The sequence below is a fragment of the Bombina bombina genome, chromosome 4, assembly GCF_027579735.1.
Source record: "Bombina bombina isolate aBomBom1 chromosome 4, aBomBom1.pri, whole genome shotgun sequence".
Classification (NCBI taxonomy): domain Eukaryota; kingdom Metazoa; phylum Chordata; class Amphibia; order Anura; family Bombinatoridae; genus Bombina; species Bombina bombina.
The window spans coordinates 18,686,931-18,704,187 of NC_069502.1; positions in this window are offsets into that span (position 1 = coordinate 18,686,931).

The window sequence follows — 17,257 nt, forward strand, 5'->3', positions numbered from 1 at the left end:
TACTAATGTCCCCCCCCCACTTAATACTGTTGGGAGTTATCCCTACTCATTCTATAGAAAGTAAATTCAGGTGTATTACTGGTTGGATTAAGACCTAGATTATGATCTTCCACTAAAGCCATAGAGGGAAGGTTTATAAGGGTATCTCTGATATTATTTAGTTTATGGCTGCTTAGTCTGTCTGTTAGTTGTTAATTGATCTTTGTGCTCGCTAAATTTATATACATAGTTTACTAGCTGGCTTCGCCCTCCACCCCTCCCCCCTATTCCATTTGAGCGGCTCTCGCCCGCTGCATCCCCCTTCCCCATAAAACTATAAGAGCTACCTCCTCCCTAGCCTTAAGCTTCTCCGAATAGATACCATAATCTTCTTTTTATTTAGCTGGGAGAGGACCATTTTTGTTTATTCAACTTTAATGATACTCTATAATAAAACTGAAGTCTCTCTATAAGAGCCCACATTTGATAGTAACACTAGAGGTATTTAAATGCATTGCTCTTCTAATTGTATTGTGTATACATATATCTGTAAATGTTTTGAGACATACCCTTCATATATTGTATTTCTTTAAGACTTCGATAAAAATTATTAAAAAAAAAAAAAAGTCCCTCTACTTAAAGGGACAGTTTACCCATTTTTTTTCTTTCCTTTAATTTGTTCCCAATTATTCATTTTACCTGCTGGAGTGTACTAAATGGTTTACAAGAAGCTCCATTACCCTTATTTTGGCATATGAAATAGCTGATTTAGCCTGTGGTGTCCCCACTACTGAAGGTTTCTGGACTTAAAGGGACAGTACACTGTAAAATTGTTTTTATATGAATGTATTTTCAATGACTTGTTATACCAGCTGCAGGTATAAAACATTTGAAAAATTGAATTTTCAGCTTTATTTGTGTATATGAAGTAGCTGGTTTTGTGCTTTTAAACCACAGCCTATTGCAATGGGTTGAGCTTCAGGTAATATCAGATCTCATTATGTTATCACTTTGTGTACACAGACTTGCTTCCTTATCTTATATTTGTCTAGAAAACAAAGCGAGAGAACAATGGAAAGATATTTTATTACTTAACTATCCTGCATCCCACTGAGGGGCCCATTTATCAAAGGGCTTGAGGACCTGATCCGACACTGCGGATCAGGTCCGCAAGACCTCGCTAAATGCGGAGAGCAATACGCTCTCCGCATTTAACATTGCACCAGCAGCTCACAAGAGCTGCTGGTGCAACGCCGTCCCCTGCTGACTCGCGGCCAATCGGCCGCCAGCAGGGAGGTGTCAAACAACCCGATCGTATTCTATCGGGTTGATTTCCGGCGATTTCTGTCCGCCTGCTCAGAGCAGGCGGACAGGGTTATGGAGCAGCGGTCTTTAGAACGCTGCTTCATAACTTGTGTTTCTGGCGAGTCTGAAGACTCGCCAGAAACACGGCCCTTCAAGCTCCATACGGAACTTGATAAATGGGCCTGTGAGAGTGTAACTTATTCTGCTGGCCGTGTTTACTTAGGCTATTCAATAGCATATACTACAGTATAGAAACTTTCAGTATAGGTTGGGATACCACAGGCTAAATCAGCTATTTCAAATGCCAAAATAGGGGTAAAGGAGCTACTTGTAAACAATTTAAAACACTCCAGCAGGTGAAATGAACCATTGGGAACAATTTAAATGGGAGAACATTTTGGAGTGAGCTGTCCCTTTAAGTCAATGCTATTGACAGACTATGTAAACACAGCATGCAGAAGAAATTGCACTCCCAGTGGGGTGTAGAAGAGATAACTAATAAAATGATAATCTTTCATTGTTTTCTATAAGTATTTGGCTTTGATTTACAATCAGATATAAGATAAGGAAGCAAGTGTGTGTACACAAAGTGATAACATGAGATCTGATATTACCTGCAAGCTCAACCCATTGTAATAGGCTGTAGTTTAAAAGCACAAAACCAGCAATAAACATGAGAATGCATTTCTCATACATTCTATACTTTGCAGCTGGTATAACAAGTCATCCAAAATACATTAAGGGGGGCGTGTCCAAGCCGCGTCCATGCTAAGACGCAAAACTAAAAAGCTCTGCCGAATGGAGAATTAATTTGACCACTATCTCACGCATAACATATTATATTACACATAAGCTGAGAATATCTATTACCAAGTGTGGCCAGAACATGGTGACACCACTATAGTTGCACTAATGCACTCAGAAGATTCAATTCCGACCGATCAAGCTTGCTGGCGGCGGCCTTTCATCATACATCTAACACCCTCTCGCCAGTTAGCAAGGAAACCAGATAAAGTTTGCTGTAAATCATAAATAATACTGGCTAAACCCCTGAAAGCCTAAAGTGAGCAACGTGATTGCACAGATACCAACGGAGCATGAAAATATTACATAATAGAGACTTCCGCTAATGCCTTACTGCAAATGGTGGCCAGCAAGATGGAGGATCACTTTAACTCACACGTGAGGGTCCTGATAGAGAAGCGAAACTGTAACCCTGAAGAGGAAAGGGATCGTAAACTAGCACAAGTACACTCCAGACCACATGCCGCAGAAGATGACAAGTGCTCTGCCGCTGAATCAGAGGCACAAGCGGTGCTTGAAGGGCTACGTGATAATAGTGAAACACCAGTCATAGTAGAGAAGATGTCAGAGAGCCACTCAATATGAATAGCTAGCACCAATTGTGTCTTGGGGTTGGAGAAGCTATACCTTGGTTCCCCTGGCGATGCGGCCAGTCGTTGGGGGACACAGGGCTAGGGCCGAGTTGCAACTAGACAAAGTTCTCCTTGCACCTATTGATTACCCAGATATCTTGGACTATAACAAGGGAAGAACTGATGCTAGTACAACATTACACACAGATAGGGATAGACATCTGTTAGAAAATGCCCACACTTTTGTCCTGAACCCTGACTGCTGCCTTTCGATCCTTCAGCTTACCTTAAGAGGCATCATAGTGACCGCAGCAACAGAGCCTGGCTCAGCATTCCTGTCTTGCGGGATAGGGTAATGTAGGAAGCGGCCCTATGAAGCTAGTAGGGAGAACTTGCATAGATCTGATACACCATTGGAATTCCCATGTTAAAGTTGTCCCCCACATATCCCCAGATGGTGCGATCAGACGGAACACTCTCCTCTCAAGCAGGAAATATCTAATGTGGTTACATTTATGTTGTGTTTTGTGTGGTGCGGAGGTAGAAGGCTGATGGTGCTTGTTATTTTTTGTTTGCTGGCTTTGTGCTTTAAAACGTATATCTTACACATATATTCCATTCTCAGCTAAGCGCTGTGCAAAATCAGACCCTCCGTAGGGACCACTAAAGGTTTTCATTAAAGGGACAGTCAAGTTTAAATTAAACTTTCATTATTCAGACAGGACTTTTAATTTTAATTGACTTTCCAATTTACTTTTATTATCAAATTTGCTTTTTTCTCTTGGTATTCTTAGTTTAAACTAAACCTAGGTAGGCTCATATGCTAATGTCTAAGCCTTTGAGTGCTACCTCTTATCACATTCTTTTTAAATCTCTTTTCAACACAAAGAGACAGAAAGTACACATGGATATATAGATAACACTGTGTTCAGGCACAGGGGGTTATTTAAGATTTAGCACAACACAAAGAGACAGAAAGTACACGTGGGCCATATAGATAACACTGTGTTCAGGCACAGGGGGTTATTTAAGATCTAGCACAACACAATGCTAAATTTAAGACAATAGATAATAAACAGTCACAGTCATGTGATCAGGGGACTGGAAGAAGGTTCCTAGATACAAGGTAATCACAGAGGTAAAAAGTATATTAATATAACTGTGTTGGTTATGCAAAACTGGGGAATGGGTAATAAAGGGATTATCTATCTTTTAAAACAATAACAATTCTATGGTTGACTGTCCCTTTAAATCACATTATATTTTCTAGCTAGTTACCTAAATTTATAATGGCACAACTTTATATATAGACCCCGTATTTGTGATTAAGTAATGATCTCCATTTTATCTAAGAGGGTTCCAAAGAAGTTTGCTCTAGTTTGACATCACACCTGTATAAATGGGAGTTAAGCCATTCCCTTTACTAATCCAATATACCTCATATATATATTAAAGCCCATGTGGTTATTATTTACAATGCAGCACTATATTATACTCTGTGCTCACCCGCTGAATACTAAATAGTGTCTTGCTACTACATTTAGATACTGGGGCCTAAAGATGGGGTCCCAATTCTTTTTTTTCCCTTTGTTCTATGATTTAGGTCCACTTGGATTCAAAAAGCAGCTATTATGTATACAGACATCCCAACTCTCCCTAAAGTTCAGGGAGTCTCCCTGATTGTAATAGTGGCTCCCTGATGCCAGCAAATGGAATGCAATCTCCCTGAAACTCCAAGTACCATGATCCAATGTGGCCCAAATCCGGAAAAGTGTTTCTTTAAGGAATGCCTTTAGTTGCTGGGACGTTACAGAACCCTCAAAGCATGCATCAGTAGCCAAAAATCCCCCACTGATTTTAATAAAATATAACACAAATACTACCTTATTTACTGCACGTAATTAAACTTCGTATTCTAAAATATTTAAGCATTCAACAAGCATACGATCACTGAAAAATAGGTTTGCTGTATGTGGTTGTGCAATAAAGCTACTTTTTTTTAATGTGACTTTAGTGGAAAGCTACTTTAATGATAAGTCTCTATCTTATTTAGGGTTTCAAGGTGTCCAATATATAACTGGGAGGCGGGGGGGGGGGGGTGGTGGTGGCGGCGTAGTAGCGGGTGAAATGAGTTTTTGCAGGTTGGGATGTCTGTGTATATATGTTTTTTCCTACATCTGAGGCCTTGTCGAGATCAGTTACCTCACAGGTGATTAGTTTGTGCTCTATAAGTACCCAATAGATAGATAGATAGATAGATAGATAGATAGATAGATAGACAGACAGACAGACAGACAGACAGACAGACAGACAGACAGATAGATAGATAGATAGATAGATAGATAGATAGATAGAAAGATAGACAGATAGATAGACAGACAGATAGATAGATAGATAGATAGATAGATAGATAGATAGATAGATAGATAAATTGCTATCAACTTAAGCTATTGTTTGTCTATAAAAATGAGGAGTCAAGACAACATAGACAGACAGCATTTAGTACAATTGCTCTTACTCTGTAAACAACTAGGGTTTTGCCTGATTTCTGTAACAATATGAACATGTATTCCTTGTCAGTATGCTATGTGTTTGTTTGTCATTCCTCAATAAAATAATTTTAAAAAACAACAAAAGAAAACAATTTTACAGTGTACTGTCCGTTTAATTGTGCACAAACATATCTTTCCTGTTAATTTCACATCACATTTAAACAGTGTATTGTTAACCAATCTCATGCAAATAATACATTTAACGTGTTTACCAGCTTCTTTTTCATCTACGTGACAGAATTGTTTGAGTAAAAGAGACTGTAAACCTTTCTGTAATAGCTCATTATGTTGCATTTAGAATGTATATTAAAGTTGCTTCATTTAAAAAAAGTGTTCCCAACTTTTTTAAACGTATATTTTATATCTCAAAATGTATCGTTACTTTCCCCCCCCCCCCCCCGTGCAGTTTCCACTTTCTGTGACGAAGAGAGTGCTCCCACTCCGCCTGGCTAAGTGTGCATAAAGGCCTGTTTTTCACCAAAAACGTAATAATAATTTTTTTGAAAAGCCGTTACGGAGCCAGGCGGATTACCAGACACTAGGATTTACACGTAAAAGCGGTAATAACAGTAACCTAGATTATAAATTTTGCGTTCGGGTTATAACGCTGAAAAAATGGCCATTTCAGTGTAAAAAATGGAACGCAGCCATTACGAGTCTTGTCGGTATAGCTATACCCCAAGCAGTTTAGCCTGTAACGCAACGTCAGTCCTGCACTCAAAAAAATTACTTTTATGCGTTGGACTTCCATAGCACTGCCATTACAAGTTTTGTGGTGAGGCTATAAAGCTTGCGTAACAGTCTATACCGACACAATCCGTTCTGCAATCTGAGAGCAGTAGTTCTAAGTTTCGCATCACAAAACTGTTACACAAAACTCTTAACTAAAGTGTTACAAAGTACACTAACACCCATAAGCTACCTATTAACCCCTAAACCGAGGCCCTCTCTCATCACATACACTTTAATAAAATTATTAACCCCTAATCTGCTGCTCCCAACATTACCACCACTAATAAAATGTATTAACCTCTATTCCTCCGCTCCCTGACATCGTCATCACTATAATAATAAAGTTATTAACCCCTATTCCTCCACTCCCCGACATCACCGCCACTAAATAAAGTTATTAACCCCTAAACCTCTGGCTTCCCACATCACTGCCACTAAATAAACCTATTAACCCCTAAACCTACAGCACCCCCACATCACAAAAAACTAAATTAAACTATTAACAGCCCCAAAACCTAACAACCCACTAAATTTGAAAATTAAAATTACAAGATCCCTATCATAAAATAAATGAAAACTTACCTGGGAAATTAAAAAAAAACTAAGTTTAAACTATATATTAAACTAACATTACTATTATACTAAAATTAAAATAACTATCGATTAAAAAAAATAAATTACACATTAAAAAAACCTAACACTACTAAAATCTACAATTACAAAAAATACTAAATTACATAAAATAAAAAATACTAAATTACAAAAAATAACAAACAAAATTATCCAAAATAAAAACAATTACACCTAATCTAATAGCCTTATAAAAATAAAAAAGCCCTCCCAAAATAAAAAAACCCTAGCCTACAGTAAACTACCAACAGCACTTAAAAAGGCTTTTGTAAGCATTGCCCTAAAGAAATCAACAGTAAAACCCACCACCCAACCAACCCCCAAAAAAAACACTTAACGCTAACAAAAACCTAAGCTACCCATTGCCCTGAAAAGGGCATTTGTATGGGCATTGACCTTAAAAGGGAATTCAGCTCTTTTTCTTGCCCTGAAAAGGGCATTTAGCTTTTTTAAGAACGCCCAAACTCTAATCTAAAAAAAAAAAACACCCCAAAAAAGTTTAAAAAAACCTAACACTAACTCCCGATGATCCACTTACAGTTTCTGAAGTCCGGACATCCAGGCGGCGAGGTTTTCATCCATCCATGCGGCGTCTTTTATCTTCATCCAGGCGGCGCGGAGCGACTCCATCCTGAAGATATCTGGTGCAAAACATCCTCTTCATACGGTCACCGCCATATACTGAATCTTCAAAGCACAGGAGCCTTTTCAAAATGGCGTCCGTTGCATTCCTATTGGCTGATTTTTGAAATTCAAATCAGCCAATAGGATGAGAGCTACTGAAATCCTATTGGCTGTTCAAATCAGCCAATAGGATGAGAGCTACTGAAATGCTATTGGCTGATTTTGATCAATAGCATTTCAGTAGCTCTCATCCTATTGGCTGATTTGAATTTCAAAAATCAAATCAGCCAATAGGAATGCAAGGGATACCATTTTGAAAAGGCTCCCTTGCATTGAACATTCAGTATATGGAGGCGACCATATGAAGAGGATGCTCCGCGCCGGATGTCTTCAGGATGGATTTGCTCTGCGCCACCGGGATGAAGATAGAAGACGCTGCCTGGATAGATGAAGACCTCGCCGCCTGGATGAAGACTTTGCATCCTGGATGTCCAGACTTCAGAAACTGTAAGTGGATCATCACGGGTTAGTGTTAGGTTTTTTAAAACTTTTTTGGGTGGATTTTTTTTTAAACTAAGGGCAAGGAAAAATAGCTGAATGCCATTTTAAGGGCAATGCCCATACAAATAGATAGCTTAGGTTTTTGCTTGGGTTTTTTGAGTAAGGTTTTTTTTATTTTGGGGAATTGGTTGGGTGGTGGGTTTTTACTGTTGGGTGGTCTTTGTATTTTTTTGAAGGTAAAAGAGCTTATTTCTTTAAGGCAATGCCCTACAAAAGGCCCTTTTAAGGGCTATTGGTAGTTTATTGTAGGCTAGGTTTTTTTTTATTTTGGGGGGTCTTTTTTATTTTTATAGGGCTATTAGATTAGATGTAATTGTTTTTATTTTGGATAATTTTGTTTGTTATTTTTTGTAATTTAGTATTTTTTATTTTTTGTAATTGTAGATTTTTTTTTTTAGTAGTGTTAGTTTTTTTAATGTATAATTTAATTTATTTAATTGATAGTTATTTTAATTTTAGTATAATAGTAATGTTAGTTTAATCTATAGTTTAAAGTTAAGTTTTTATTTATTTTAAGATAGGGATATTGTAATTTAAATTTAGGGGGTTGGTAGGTTTAGGGGTTAATAGTTTAATTTATTTATTTGCGATGTGGGGGGCTGTTGGTTTAGGGGTTAATAGGTTTATTTAGTGGCAGTGATGTGGGAGGCCAGAGGTTTAGGGGTTAATACTTTATTTAGTGGCGGCAATGTTAGGGAGCACTATCTTTATTATAGTGTGGGCGATGTTGGGGTGTGGGGGAATAGGGGTTTATACCTTTATTATAGTGGTGGCGATGTCGGGGAGCGGCGGAATATGGGTTAATAACTTTTATTAGTGGCGGCAATGTCTGGAGTGGCAGATTAGGAGTTAATAACTTCATTTAGGTGTCAGCGATGTCGGGGGGGGGGGGGGGTGGCAGATTAGGGGTGTTTAGACTTTGGGTTTATTTTAGGGTGTTAAGTTTAAACATAACTTTTTGTCCCCATAGACATCAATAGGGCTGCATTACGGAGCTTTTCATTCTGTTAGTTTTTTTCTAACACTCTCTCCCCATTGATGTCTATGGGGAAAGTGTGCACGAGCACGTCAAAACAGAGCTTGGATTTTATGCGGTGTGGAGCTCATCGCCACCATATCGCACGCACAAGGCAGCTTTTATAAACTTGTAATGGCAGCGCTATGGAGGGTGAAATAACAAGATCTTGTAATCTAGGTGACTATTAGTAAGAAATCAAGAACCGATGAATGAAAGTCCTAGTTATCTATAGCCCTTCATTACATTACCCTAGTTATCTATAACCCTTCATTACATTACCCTAGTTATCTTTAACCCTTCATTACATTACCCTAGTTATCTATAGCCCTTCATTACATTACCCTAGTTATCTTTAACCCTTCATTACATTACCCTAGTTATCTTTAACCCTTCATTACATTACCCTAGTTATCTATAACCCTTCATTACATTACCCTAGTTATCTATAGCCCTTCATTACATTACCCTAGTTATCTATAACCCTTCATTACATTACCCTAGTTATCTATAACCCTTCATTACATTACCCTAGTTATCTATAGCCCTTCATTACATTACCCTAGTTATCTATAACCCTTCATTACATTACCCTAGTTATCTATAACCCTTCATTACATTACCCTAGTTATCTTTAACCCTTCATTACATTACCCTAGTTATCTATAGCCCTTCATTACATTACCCTAGTTATCTTTAACCCTTCATTACATTACCCTAGTTATATATAACCCTTCATTACATTACCCTAGTTATCTATAGCCCTTCATTAAATTACCCTAGTCATCTATAACCCTTCATTACATTACCCTAGTTATCTATAACCCTTCATTACAAACTGTTTTCCAGATGTGTCAAGTTTACAATCACTTTAATATGCAGTTAATATTAAAAAACAAAAAAACAGCTGAAACATTTGTGTTGATTTAAAGGGACAGTCTACACCAGAATTTGTATTGTTTTAAAAGATAGATAATCCCTTTATTACCCGTTTCCTAGTTTTGCATAATCAACACAGTTATAATAATATACTTTTTACCTCTGTGATTACCCTGTATCTAAGCCTCTGCAGACTGCCCCTTATCTCAGTTATATTAATATACCTTTTACCTCTGTGATTACCTTGTATCTAAGCCTCTGCAGACTGCCCCTTATTTCAGTTCTTTTGACAGACTTGCATTTTAGCCAATCAGTTCTTGCTCCTAGGTAATTCCACGTGCGTGAGCACAGTGTTATCTATATGATTCACATGAACTAACGCTCTCTAGTGGTGAAAAACTGTCAAAACGCATTTAGCTTAGAGGCGGCCTTCAAGGTCTTAGAAATTAGCATATGGTTAACTTTCAACTAAGAATACCAAGAGAACAAAGCAAAACTGGTGATAAAAGTAAATTGGAAAGTTGATAAAATGGCATGCCCTGTCTGAAGCATGAAAGTTTATTCTGGACTAGACTGTCCCTTTAACAATAGTTTGGTAGATAAAATATGAAGCACTTTTTGGTTAAAATATGAAATTTTGAATATTGAATCTCTCTTGGCACAATTCCATCTTAATTCAAGAATGTGGTCATAGATTCTGTCTAAAACAGATCATCCTTTGTTTTGTCCCGTTCCTCTAGCCATAAAGTAATGAGGACAATAAGGCTACATGCATCTTACTCACTTTTAACTCCAACTTGCAACCTGAGCCAATAAATTCATAGAAATCAACAATTCCTAGTTACAATTAAAAGAACCGATGGGTAGAACTACTGAAGCAAGTCACTTTTACCTGGGTAAAATACAATTAATTTGCATACAAAGAGAGAAGCGCTCTACCAGAAATGAACAACAGCTCATCAGCTAGTTCTATGGCGATTTACAACCCGGAACCAGCCTCTTTTAGACCAGTGTGCTTTTCACAAAGGAAAACTTTCCTGAAGTATATCAGTCTGATCCCACCAATTAAGGGCAGTCCAGCCCCGAAATACAAGGCAATTCTCCTCCGAACAAGCAAAATGACAACCCCAGACGATTGTTTTAGCCTCCTATGGGCCTCGTCAGTGAGGTGCAGCCACATTCCTCTAAGCACACTGGACAAGGAGTCCACGTCTGGTTTCCCCCATCACCCATAGGGAGACTTCCCCAGTGTCATATTAATTTGCATACAATTAACTCTTCTGCTTTCTAATAATTGGACCAACCCAAAGCACAAGGTACAGCTGTAAAAAAGCCAGCCTTGTCACTGATGTGTGAAACGCTTCTGTCACAGGATGTAGCAATACGCTCTTTACAAGATGGTGGCACCCAGTGTAAAGATGCAGAGCTTTACCATCTGGCGCTAACTAGGAGAGGGTGCTAAAGACAGACAAAGGAGTCAAAGCAAGAGTGAGTAGTAACCAGGCTACTGTGGTTGGACTCAGTGTAATGAATTTAACTAGGAGAGGGTGCTAAAGACAGACAAAGGAGTAAAAGCAAAAGTGAGTAGTAACCAGGCTACTGTGGTTGGACTCAGTGTAATGAATTTAACTAGGAGAGGGTGCTAAAGACAGACAAAGGAGTAAAAGCAAAAGTGAGTAGTAACCAGGCTACTGTGGTTGGACTCAGTGTAATGAATTTAACTAGGAGAGGGTGCTAAAGACAGACAAAGGAGTAAAAGCAAGAGTGAGTAGTAACCAGGCTACTGTGGTTGGACTCAGTGTAATGAATTTAACTAGGAGAGGGTGCTAAAGACAGACAAAGGAGTAAAAGCAAAAGTGAGTAGTAACCAGGCTATAGTGGTTGGACTCAGTGTAATGATCTTTTAATTAGACATGGACAAAAAATGCATTTTATTCAACAAATTTGGTTCAGAATTTCTGCGGATTTTAGACATAGCAACGTTTAGGTAACGTTTAACATTACGAGTTTTGCGGTAAGAGGGGTGTGTTGCTAACTTGCACGTTATTGTCACCGCTCACTTACCTACAGCTCTGGTATTACAGGTTTTTATAAACCCGGCGTTAAAAGGCAAGAAGTGAGTGTAGAGCAAAATTGTGCTCCACACCGCACTCCAATATCAGCGCTGCTTAAGTCAGCGTTGAGCTGGTTGTACGTGCTCGTGCGCAAATTCCCCATAGACATCCATGGGGAGAGCCAGCTGAAAAAAAGTCTAACACCTGCAATAAACCAGTGTAAAGCTCAGTTACGCAGCCCCATTAATTCCTATGGGGAAACAAAATTTATGTTTACACCTAATACCCTAGCATGAACCCTGAGTCTAAACACCCCTAATCTTACACTTATTAACCCCTAATCTGCCGCCCCTGACATCGCCGACACCAAAATTATACATTGCCGCCACTATAAAAAAAATATTAACCCCTAAACTGCTGCACTCCCACATCGCAAACACTAGTTAAATATTATTAACCCCTAATCTGATGCCCCTAACATCGCCGCCACCTACCTACATTTATTAACCCATAATCTGCCGCCCCCAATGTCGCCGCCACTATACTAAAGTTATTAACCCCTAACCCTAAGTCTAACCCTAACCCCCCCCAACTTAAATATAATTAAAATAAATCTAAATAAAACTTACTATTAATAACTAACGGCTAGATTTAGAGTTCTGCGGCCAAAAGGGTGCATTAGCTACACATGATTTTTTCCCCCCGCACCTTTTAAATACCGCTGGCATTTAGAGTTCACAGAAGGGCTGCGTTAGGCTCCAAAAAGGGAGCATATAGCATATTTACCGCCACTGCAACTCTAAATACCAGCGGTGCTTACGGACGTGGCCAGCTTCAAAAATGTGCTTGTACACGATTCCCCCATAGGAAACAATAGGGCAGTTTGAGCTGAAAAAAAACCTAACACCTGCAAAAAAGCAGCGTTCCTAATTCTGCATCTAACACCCTAACATGTACCCCGAGTCTAAACACCCCTAACCTTACACTTATTAACCCCTAATCTGCTGCCCCCGCTATCGCTGACCCCTGCATATTATTATTAACCCCTAATCTGCCGATCCGTACACCGCCGCAACCTACGTTATCCCTATGAACCCCTAATCTGCTGCTCCTAACCCCCGCCGACCCCTATATTATATTTATTACCCCCTAATCTGCCCCCCCCCCACGTCGCCGCTACCTACCTACAATTATTAACCCCTAATCTGCCGACCGGACCTCACCGCTACTCTAATAAATGTATTAACCCCTAAAGCTAAGTCTAACCCTAACACTAACAACCCCCTAAGTTAAATATAATTTTAATCTAACGAAATAAATTAACTCTTATTAAATAAATTATTCCTATTTAAAGCTAAATACTTACCTGTAAAATAAACCCTAATATAGCTACAATATAAATTATAATTACATTGTAGCTATTTTAGGATTAATATTTATTTTACAGGCAACTTTGTATTTATTTTAACCAGGTTCAATAGCTATTAAATAGTTAATAAGTATTTAATAGCTACCTAGTTAAAATAATTACAAAAGTACCTGTAAAATAATTCCTAGCCTAAGTTACAATTAAACCTAACACTACACTATCAATAAATTAATTAAATAACCTACCTACAGTTATCTACAATTAAACCTAACACTACACTATCAATAAATAAATTAAATACAAATACAGGTGGCCCTCGTTTTACAACGGTTCAATTTACACCGTTTCAGAATAACAACCTTTTTTTCCAGTCATGTGACTGCTATTGAAAAACATTGAGAAGTAGTGCATTTATTAAAATAGCCAGTAGGTGGAGCTGCCCGCTTGTGTTGCAGCAAAGCCAGGCAAGCTGAAATTAATCAGTTTAACCAGACCTGAGCTATCGAGCAGATTTCATAGGAACAAGAGCTTCCTGTCTATAAATCAGTCCAGATTGGAATGCATAGAAAGAACTGTTTGCAGAAAAATGCAAGTGAAGTCTGTTTTGTGTGATTATTTTTTTAGGTTTATAATGCTGTTTAGCAAATGTTTTTGTTAATTTAACTTATTTTAATTATATATTCTGTGTTGTGTGATTATTTTATTAGGTTTATAATGTTGTTTAGCATCTAAAGTCTTCATTTCAAAGCTTTAAAAATAATGTATTAGGTCTTACTTATGACAACTTTGACAGGGGCCTGGAACCTATCTCCCTCACTTCCCATTGACTTACATTATAAACTGGATTTCAGTTTACAACGGTTTTGATTTACAACCATTCCTTCTGGAACCTAACCCCGGCGTAAACTGAGGGCTACCTGTAAATACAAATAAATACACTAACTAAAGTACAAAAAATAAAAAAGAACTAAGTTACAAAAAATAAAAAAATAATTTACAAACATTATAAAAATATTACAACAATTTTAAGCTAATTACACCTACTCTAAGCCCCCTAATAAAATAACAAAGCCCCCAAAATAAAAAAATGCCCTACCCTATTCTAAAATAAAAATTGAAAAGCTGTTTTACCTTACCAGCCCTTAAAAGGGCTTTTTGCGGGGCATGCCCCAAAGAATTCTGCTCTTTTGCCTGTAAAAAAAAACATACAATACCCCCCAACATTACAACCCACCACCCACATACCCCTAATCTACCCCAAACCCCCCTTAAATAAACCTAACACTAAGCCCTGAAGATCTTCCTACCTTATCTTCACCACGCCGGGTATCACCGATCCGTCCAGAAGAGGGTCCGAAGTCTTCCTCCTATACGGGCGATGTCTTCATCCAAGCGGGGGCTGAAGAGGTCCATCATCTGGCTGAAGTCTTCATCCAAGCGGGGGCTGAAGAGGTCCATCATCCGGCTGAAGTCTTCATTCAAGCGGGAGCTGAAGAGGTCCATCATCTTGCTGAAGTCTTCTATCAAGCGGCATCTTCAATCTTCTTTCTTCCGGCTCCATCTTCATCCCACCAACACGGAACATCCATCCTGGCCGACGACTTCCCGACGAATGACGATTCTTTTAAGGGACGTCATCCAAGATGGCGTCTCTCGAATTTCGATTGGCTGATAGGATTCTATCAGCCAATCGGAATTAAGGTAGGAAAATTCTGATTGGCTGATTGAATCAGCCAATCAGATTCAAGTTCAATCCGATTTGGCTGATTGGATCAGCCAATCAGATTGAGCTTGCATTCTATTGGCTGATCGGAACAGCCAATAGAATGCCAGCTCAATCTGATTGGCTGAATATGCTCTCCAAAGATACCAAAAAAGCTGTCAAAAAGCCACGCACCAAGTACGGGGCGATGAGCAGCGGACTGTTTTTAACTAGCAGTCATCGATCACGCTGCTCATCGGCTTCTTCCCAGCTTTATTGGTATACTGTCACTAAGCACCCACACTATACTACACTATTTTACCCCTATCCCGCTGCTCACGGACCCCGCCGTAACTAAATAAAGTTATTATACCCTAAAACTGCCGCTCCCGGAGCCCACCACCACTCTAATAAACTTATTAACCCCTATCCTGCAGCTCCCGGAGCCCACCACCACCAACATTATGTTATTAACCCCTAATCTGCCTCCCCCCACACCGCCACCACCTACATTATACTTATTAACCCCTAATCTGCCCTCCATTTCACCGCCACCACTATATTAAATTTATTAACCCCTAAACCTAACACCCCTAATTTAAATCTAATTTAAATAAATCTAAATAAAATTCCTATCATTACCTAAATTATTCCTATTTAAAACTAAATACTTACCTATAAAATAAACCCTAAGCTAGCTACAATATAACTAATAGTTACATTGTAGCTAGCTTAAGATTTATTTTTATTTTACAGGCAAGTTTGTATTTATTCTAACTAGGTAGAATAGTTAACTACCTAGCTAAAATAAATACAAAAGTACCTGTAAAACAAAAACTAACCTAAGTTACAATAACACCTAACACTACACTATAATTAAATAAATTAAGTAAATTAAATACAATTATCTAAATTAAATTATCTAAAGAACAAAAAACAAATAAATTACAGAAAATAATAAACAAATTACAGAAATTCAAACTAATTACACCTAATCTAATAGCCCTATTAAAATAAAAAGCCCCCCCAAAGTAAACTAAACTACCAATATCCCTTAAAAGGGCTTTTTGCGGGGCATTGCCCCAAAGTAATCAGCTCTTTTATCTGTAAATAAAAATACAAACAACCCCCCAACAGTAAACCCACCACCCACACAACCAACCCCCCAAATAAAATACTATCTAAAAAAACCTAAGCTCCCCATTGCCCTGAAAAGGGCATTTGGATGGGCATTGCCCTTAAAAGGGCAGTTAGGTCTTTTGCGGCCCAAAACCCTAACCTAAAAATAAAACCCACCCAATACACCCTTAAAAAAACCTAACACTAACCCCCTGAAGATCGACTTACCGGGAGATGTCTTCATCCAAGTCGGGCGAAGTGGTCCTCCAGATGGGCAGAAGTCTTCATCCAAGCAGGGCAGAAGTGATCCTCCAGACGGCAGAAGTCTTCATCCAAGCCGGGCAGAAGTGGTCCTCCATACGGCAGAAGTCTTCATCCAAACGGCATCTTCTATCTTCATCCATCCGGTGCGGAGCGGCTCCATCGTCAAGACATCCAACGCGGAGCATCCTCTTCAATCAAAGGTTTCTTCGAAATGAAGGTTCCTTTTAATGACTTCATCCAAGATGGCGTCCCTTAGATTCCAATTGGCTGATAGAATTCTATCAGCTAATCGGAATTAAGGTAAAAAAAATTCGGTTGGCTGATCATCCTCGCAGAGCATCCTCTTCAATCGAAGGCTTCTTCGAAATGAAGGTTCCTTTTAATGACGTCATCCAAGATGGCGTCCCTTAGATTCCGATTGGCTGATAGAATTCTATCAGCTAATCGGAATTAAGGTTAAAAAAATCCTATTGGCTGATGCAATCAGCCAATAGGATTGAAGTTCAATCCTATTGGCTGATCCAATCAGCCAATAGGATTGAGCTTGCATTCTATTGGCCGTTCCAATCAGCCAATAGAATGCAATCTCAATTCTATTGACTGATTGGATCAGCCATTAGGATTTTTTCTACCTTAATTCCGATTGGCTGATAGAATTCTATCAGCCAATCAGAATCTAAGGGACGCCATCTTGGATGACGTCACTTAAAGAAACCTTCATTTGTCGGGTAGTCGTCGGCAGAAGAGGATGCTCCGTGTCGGATGTCTTGAAGATGGGGTCGCTCTGTGCCAGATGGATGAAGATAGAAGATGCCGTCTGGATAAAGACTTCTGCGGACTTGGATGAAGACTTCAGCCGCTTCGTTGAGGACTTCTCCCGGCTTCTTGGAGGATGGATGTTGGATCTTCAAAACTGTAAGTAAATCTTCTGGGGTTAGTGTTAGTTTTTTTTAAGGGTTTATTGGGTGGGTTTTAGTTTTAGATTAGGACTTGGGCTGCAATAGAGCTAAATGCCCTTTTAAGGGCAATGCCCATCTAAATACCCTTTTCAGGGCAATGGGGAGTTTAGGTTTTTTAGATAGCTTTTATTTGGGGG